Source organism: Erythranthe guttata, chromosome 8 (genome assembly GCF_056151865.1).
Source record: "Erythranthe guttata isolate IM_541 chromosome 8, IM_541, whole genome shotgun sequence".
In the NCBI taxonomy this organism is placed as follows: Eukaryota; Viridiplantae; Streptophyta; class Magnoliopsida; order Lamiales; family Phrymaceae; genus Erythranthe; species Erythranthe guttata.
Window position 1 is genome coordinate 7,651,665 of NC_142540.1, and position 7,738 is coordinate 7,659,402.

A 7,738-nucleotide genomic window follows, 5' to 3' on the forward strand; every position below is an offset into this window, starting at 1 on the left:
AATGTACATTTGAGGTGTGATTGTAATTATCTAAACATTATGAGTTTTTTCGTAATTCGATCTTATCTCGGAGGGTAGCCGTAATTTACCCTTTTATTAATGGGAACCCACACTTGCACATGTACATTGATATGCAATAATAATTCACAAATTACACGAAAGTAAATAAGTCAAAGTTATAGGAGTGTTTTAGTCGTTTCGCCATCTTTGATCGATATTTAGTCAAAGTACCAAATACCGATTACCACGGTATACCTACCATAAATTACCGAATAAATACCGAACTATCGGTTACCACTACATTTGGTACGGTATCGGTACCGTACCATTACCTTACGGTACGGTAGCGGTATTGTATCTTCAATACCATGGTAATACCGTACCGTACCGCAACTTTGTATTTTTAAAATTAGTTAATATATTCAACAAATATTCAACTTTAGATAAAAAAAAATATAGTCAACAAATATTATAGAGAAAATAAAAAACAAGAATAACGATATGATACATCATATATATATATTATATATACATAATTATAATTTTTTTATTATCTTCATATATTTATGCAAACTCAATATTAGCTCTCGTTAAAGTTGTTTATGTCACGTACTTCTTTAGTTTCAAAGTCCAATTAATCACTTATTGGTGGAATACGTTTTGCCATATTTTGTTCTCCCTTTCTTTCCCCCTGAGTTCCCAGTCTTCTGTTTCATTTGCATTATTGCAAAAAAAATAAAAAAATTATTTCTCTTACTTAAACCATCAAACTTTTTTGCTCATTACAAGTTTCTACAATTTTTCTATAGATATCTTAGTAAGCATTAGTTAATTAAAGCAACATATGCTACTACGGTTGTATAATGTACATTCATGTAGATTGCTTGATCGATCACCATATTCATTTGCTTAATTTGTTGTATTTATGCATTTATTTAGTATTCATCTTAATTATGGTATCATCCGAGTTCATAAAAAAAATGATGTACGGTAGATTACCACGTACCGATCATACCGTACCGAAACTTACGGTATACCGAATAACGGTATACCGCAATTATTGGTACGGTAACGGTATAGAATTTTTCAATACCGAAAGATACGGTAGGTACACGGTATTGAACAAAATGTTCGGTAACCGTACCGAAACCACCCCTACTCATTCACGTAAGTGATAGCTACTGAATGCATCATATCTTTGTGTTATGATTTTTCTAGACCGGAAAAAAAGGGTTTTACGTTTCTTATTTTACTTTGGTTTTTAATTCTTACTCATTTCAATTTTTCAAATAATTTTACTCCACCATCCATACTGATATGGTTGATTTTATTTCATTTTTATAGATTTGTAAATGTAAAATATAATGGGGTTTTTGTGCATAAGTTTTTGACCAATCATTTTTACTATTCTAGGTTCAGGGGCTAGATCTCTTTCGTTAATAAGCTCATTCCTTTAATATGTATTATAAATAAAGGAAAAACTAATGTATATGACAAAATTATCCCCAACCCTCTACACCCAATTCTTAATTGTAACCCCAATTTACTCAATTTTGACCATAAAAATTCAATTTTGACATTTTTTTTGACTTTTATTTTTTAGAAATTATTTTTTTGCCGCCGGTTTCCGCCGTTGACTTTTAGATTTTTTTTTTCTTTTTTCTGGTCTGCTTTTTCCGTCATTGGTTTCCGGCGTTGACTTTTTCAAAAAAAAAAATTTATGTTGGTGGTTTAGGGAGTTGACCGCCGGTCTACAGCGTTAACCTTTTTTTTTGTTTTTTTTCTTTTCTGTTTTTTTACGCATGCTGCTAAACGTTGACCGTAATTATACTGTCATTATCAGTAATTATATTATCACTGACAGTAAATTAACGTAAATATTGTCGTAGACAGTACATTAACGTAATTCTACGGTCGTTGACAATACATTTATGTAATTATATTGTCGTTGACAGTACAATTAGAGTCAACCACAATATTATTATTTTTTTGTCCTTTTTTTTTATTTTGTTTGATTTGTTGACAAGTCAACGTAATTATATTATTGTCGTTGACAGTAAAATAACTGTAAACACAATAATATTACTGTCAACCATGCACATCAATATTATAATTTTTTTGGATTTTTTGTTTTGTTTGAGTTGTTGACGGAGTAACGTAATAATATTATTGCGATTGACGGTAATATTAATGTTGTTACAGTAATATTACTGTCAACCACAATAATATTAATTATTTCGGCTTTTTATTATGTTTACCTTAGTTGAACGGTCAACAAATGTAATATTACTCTATTACACAATAATAATGACTTTTGTTGTGTTAATATTACTGTGTTAAGATTAATATAGCAATATTACTGTGTTAAATGATAGTATATAATATTAATGTCAACCACAACAATATTATTGTTTAAACGGGGGGCAACAAGATGTTAAAGAAACAAAAAAGAATCGAAAAAGTAACCACCGGAAACCAGCGGCAAAAAAATCAGGAAAAATCAACGCCGGAGACCGGTGGTCAACGGCGCCGACGGACGAAATTGTACTCAAAATTGTGTTTTGTGCTTTGGTTCAAAATTGAATAATTTATGAAATTTGGGGTCAAATTGAGGTTAAATTAAATTAAATGGTGAAATTGGAGCATAGTAAAATGTGATGGGCTATTTTAGTTTTTTACAAACCTCTGTACAATGTGTGGACTTTTTTGTTAATTTATTTTTCTAAACCCCTTTATGAATAAGTACTCATTGATGGGCTTATTTCTAAAGTGTCCAAATATAATTATACTGAAATGTTAAATCTCGTTTTAATTTTACTAATGTCGTTTTGACTTCAAACCTGATTTTGACATATTTCTATTTTGATTTTGGCGAAATTCGAAACACAAAAACTGTAGCCCTTTGGGTTAGCATTCTAATCCAACTTAAATCCGCTCGATTGGATCCCGTGTGACAAAGTTATGCATGAATGAGTCACATTTTGAATTTTAGATACCTCAATACATCAAAGTTGTGGGCAATATTCATTAATTCATGTATATCTTTCTCGTCCGATATCTAATTTTGGTGATTCAAGTTGGATTAGAAAACTAACTCAAAATACTACAAATTCTATTTTTCGGGTTTTGCAAAATTTGAAATAAAAGATGATCAAAATTACGTTTGAAGTCGTAACGGTAATATTAAAGCTCGAACGACATTTATCACATCCCTAATTTTTATCTCTAATTAACTAGATGGTAAATTTTAGGGAAAATTAGAGAAAACCACCCTTAGTGGAATCTTCGAAATTATATGGAATATTATCACTTTTGTACCCGTTTTATCCTATTCAAACTCTACATTTTTAAGCAAGATGATCATAATATGTATTTTTTGGTTTGCATATATCAGATTGTGGTGCATCAAAAACTTTATTTTTATACAAAACGAGTACAAACTAGAGCACATTCCATGAAATCTAGATGATTATGTTGAATTCGACACCATAAGGGTGGAGGTGTGAGAAAAAATCATAGTTGAGGTGGAATATGTAATTATCCAAAAAAAGGAGTTTTTTTGTAAATTGACCATACCTCAGGGAGTGTTTGTAATTTACCCTAAAAAAATTAAAAAATAATAAAATACTAAAAATTAAATAAATAAATAAAAAAGAAAGAAAGTCACGCTGATGGGTCATGGGTGGGTAGGTGTGTAAGGTGGAGGGACATAATTGGGAAAATGGGTGGCTGAAATTAGGAGTGGGGTTTTCTCAAATAGTGCAAAATAGTTTGAGCATTTCCATATTAAAGAAGTATTGAGCAGATTATATCAAATAGCCGTTGAATTTTATTAGTAAAATTGTGACATGCTTGCTAGTAAATATAAGGGTCTTTCTAGGGTGAGATACCCCATGTTCTAAACTTATTTGAGATATGCATTAATCACCATTAATTTTCTAAGATTAAATCTGGACCCTAGGAAAATAACATGGTTTATGTTCTAAAAAATGAAGTACTTTACCAAATTATCCTTCGATTATTTTTTTATTAAATTAATATAAAATTGATTAACATTGAATTGTCTAATTTACCCCCTACTATATTTTAATTAAATAATTAATTTAAATTCATTGTGACCGAGTTTTATTTGGTGAAATTATAATTTTTTTATTATCTTCATATATTTATGCAAACTCAATATTAGCTCTCGTTAAAGTTGTTTATGTCACGTACTTCTTTAGTTTCAAAGTCCAATTAATCACTTATTGGTGGAATACGTTTTGCCATATTTTGTTCTCCCTTTCTTTCCCCCTGAGTTCCCAGTCTTCTGTTTCATTTGCATTATTGCAAAAAATATAAAAAAATTATTTCTCTTACTTAAACCATCAAACTTTTTTGCTCATTACAAGTTTCTACAATTTTTCTATAGATATCTTAGTAAGCATTAGTTAATTAAAGCAACATATGCTACTACGGTTGTATAATGTACATTCATGTAGATTGCTTGATCGATCACCATATTCATTTGCTTAATTTGTTGTATTTATGCATTTATTTAGTATTCATCTTAATTATGGTATCATCCGAGTTCATAAAAAAAATGATGTACGGTAGATTACCACGTACCGATCATACCGTACCGAAACTTACGGTATACCGAATAACGGTATACCGCAATTATTGGTACGGTAACGGTATAGAATTTTTCAATACCGAAAGATACGGTAGGTACACGGTATTGAACAAAATGTTCGGTAACCGTACCGAAACCACCCCTACTCATTCACGTAAGTGATAGCTACTGAATGCATCATATCTTTGTGTTATGATTTTTCTAGACCGGAAAAAAAGGGTTTTACGTTTCTTATTTTACTTTGGTTTTTAATTCTTACTCATTTCAATTTTTCAAATAATTTTACTCCACCATCCATACTGATATGGTTGATTTTATTTCATTTTTATAGATTTGTAAATGTAAAATATAATGGGGTTTTTGTGCATAAGTTTTTGACCAATCATTTTTACTATTCTAGGTTCAGGGGCTAGATCTCTTTCGTTAATAAGCTCATTCCTTTAATATGTATTATAAATAAAGGAAAAACTAATGTATATGACAAAATTATCCCCAACCCTCTACACCCAATTCTTAATTGTAACCCCAATTTACTCAATTTTGACCATAAAAATTCAATTTTGACATTTTTTTTGACTTTTATTTTTTAGAAATTATTTTTTTGCCGCCGGTTTCCGCCGTTGACTTTTAGATTTTTTTTTTCTTTTTTCTGGTCTGCTTTTTCCGTCATTGGTTTCCGGCGTTGACTTTTTCAAAAAAAAAAATTTATGTTGGTGGTTTAGGGAGTTGACCGCCGGTCTACAGCGTTAACCTTTTTTTTTGTTTTTTTTCTTTTCTGTTTTTTTACGCATGCTGCTAAACGTTGACCGTAATTATACTGTCATTATCAGTAATTATATTATCACTGACAGTAAATTAACGTAAATATTGTCGTAGACAGTACATTAACGTAATTCTACGGTCGTTGACAATACATTTATGTAATTATATTGTCGTTGACAGTACAATTAGAGTCAACCACAATATTATTATTTTTTTGTCCTTTTTTTTTATTTTGTTTGATTTGTTGACAAGTCAACGTAATTATATTATTGTCGTTGACAGTAAAATAACTGTAAACACAATAATATTACTGTCAACCATGCACATCAATATTATAATTTTTTTGGATTTTTTGTTTTGTTTGAGTTGTTGACGGAGTAACGTAATAATATTATTGCGATTGACGGTAATATTAATGTTGTTACAGTAATATTACTGTCAACCACAATAATATTAATTATTTCGGCTTTTTATTATGTTTACCTTAGTTGAACGGTCAACAAATGTAATATTACTCTATTACACAATAATAATGACTTTTGTTGTGTTAATATTACTGTGTTAAGATTAATATAGCAATATTACTGTGTTAAATGATAGTATATAATATTAATGTCAACCACAACAATATTATTGTTTAAACGGGGGGCAACAAGATGTTAAAGAAACAAAAAAGAATCGAAAAAGTAACCACCGGAAACCAGCGGCAAAAAAATCAGGAAAAATCAACGCCGGAGACCGGTGGTCAACGGCGCCGACGGACGAAATTGTACTCAAAATTGTGTTTTGTGCTTTGGTTCAAAATTGAATAATTTATGAAATTTGGGGTCAAATTGAGGTTAAATTAAATTAAATGGTGAAATTGGAGCATAGTAAAATGTGATGGGCTATTTTAGTTTTTTACAAACCTCTGTACAATGTGTGGACTTTTTTGTTAATTTATTTTTCTAAACCCCTTTATGAATAAGTACTCATTGATGGGCTTATTTCTAAAGTGTCCAAATATAATTATACTGAAATGTTAAATCTCGTTTTAATTTTACTAATGTCGTTTTGACTTCAAACCTGATTTTGACATATTTCTATTTTGATTTTGGCGAAATTCGAAACACAAAAACTGTAGCCCTTTGGGTTAGCATTCTAATCCAACTTAAATCCGCTCGATTGGATCCCGTGTGACAAAGTTATGCATGAATGAGTCACATTTTGAATTTTAGATACCTCAATACATCAAAGTTGTGGGCAATATTCATTAATTCATGTATATCTTTCTCGTCCGATATCTAATTTTGGTGATTCAAGTTGGATTAGAAAACTAACTCAAAATACTACAAATTCTATTTTTCGGGTTTTGCAAAATTTGAAATAAAAGATGATCAAAATTACGTTTGAAGTCGTAACGGTAATATTAAAGCTCGAACGACATTTATCACATCCCTAATTTTTATCTCTAATTAACTAGATGGTAAATTTTAGGGAAAATTAGAGAAAACCACCCTTAGTGGAATCTTCGAAATTATATGGAATATTATCACTTTTGTACCCGTTTTATCCTATTCAAACTCTACATTTTTAAGCAAGATGATCATAATATGTATTTTTTGGTTTGCATATATCAGATTGTGGTGCATCAAAAACTGTATTTTTATACAAAACGAGTACAAACTAGAGCACATTCCATGAAATCTAGATGATTATGTTGAATTCGACACCATAAGGGTGGAGGTGTGAGAAAAAATCATAGTTGAGGTGGAATATGTAATTATCCAAAAAAAGGAGTTTTTTTGTAAATTGACCATACCTCAGGGAGTGTTTGTAATTTACCCTAAAAAAATTAAAAAATAATAAAATACTAAAAATTAAATAAATAAATAAAAAAGAAAGAAAGTCACGCTGATGGGTCATGGGTGGGTAGGTGTGTAAGGTGGAGGGACATAATTGGGAAAATGGGTGGCTGAAATTAGGAGTGGGGTTTTCTCAAATAGTGCAAAATAGTTTGAGCATTTCCATATTAAAGAAGTATTGAGCAGATTATATCAAATAGCCGTTGAATTTTATTAGTAAAATTGTGACATGCTTGCTAGTAAATATAAGGGTCTTTCTAGGGTGAGATACCCCATGTTCTAAACTTATTTGAGATATGCATTAATCACCATTAATTTTCTAAGATTAAATCTGGACCCTAGGAAAATAACATGGTTTATGTTCTAAAAAATGAAGTACTTTACCAAATTATCCTTCGATTATTTTTTTATTAAATTAATATAAAATTGATTAACATTGAATTGTCTAATTTACCCCCTACTATATTTTAATTAAATAATTAATTTAAATTCATTGTGACCGAGTTTTATTTGATAA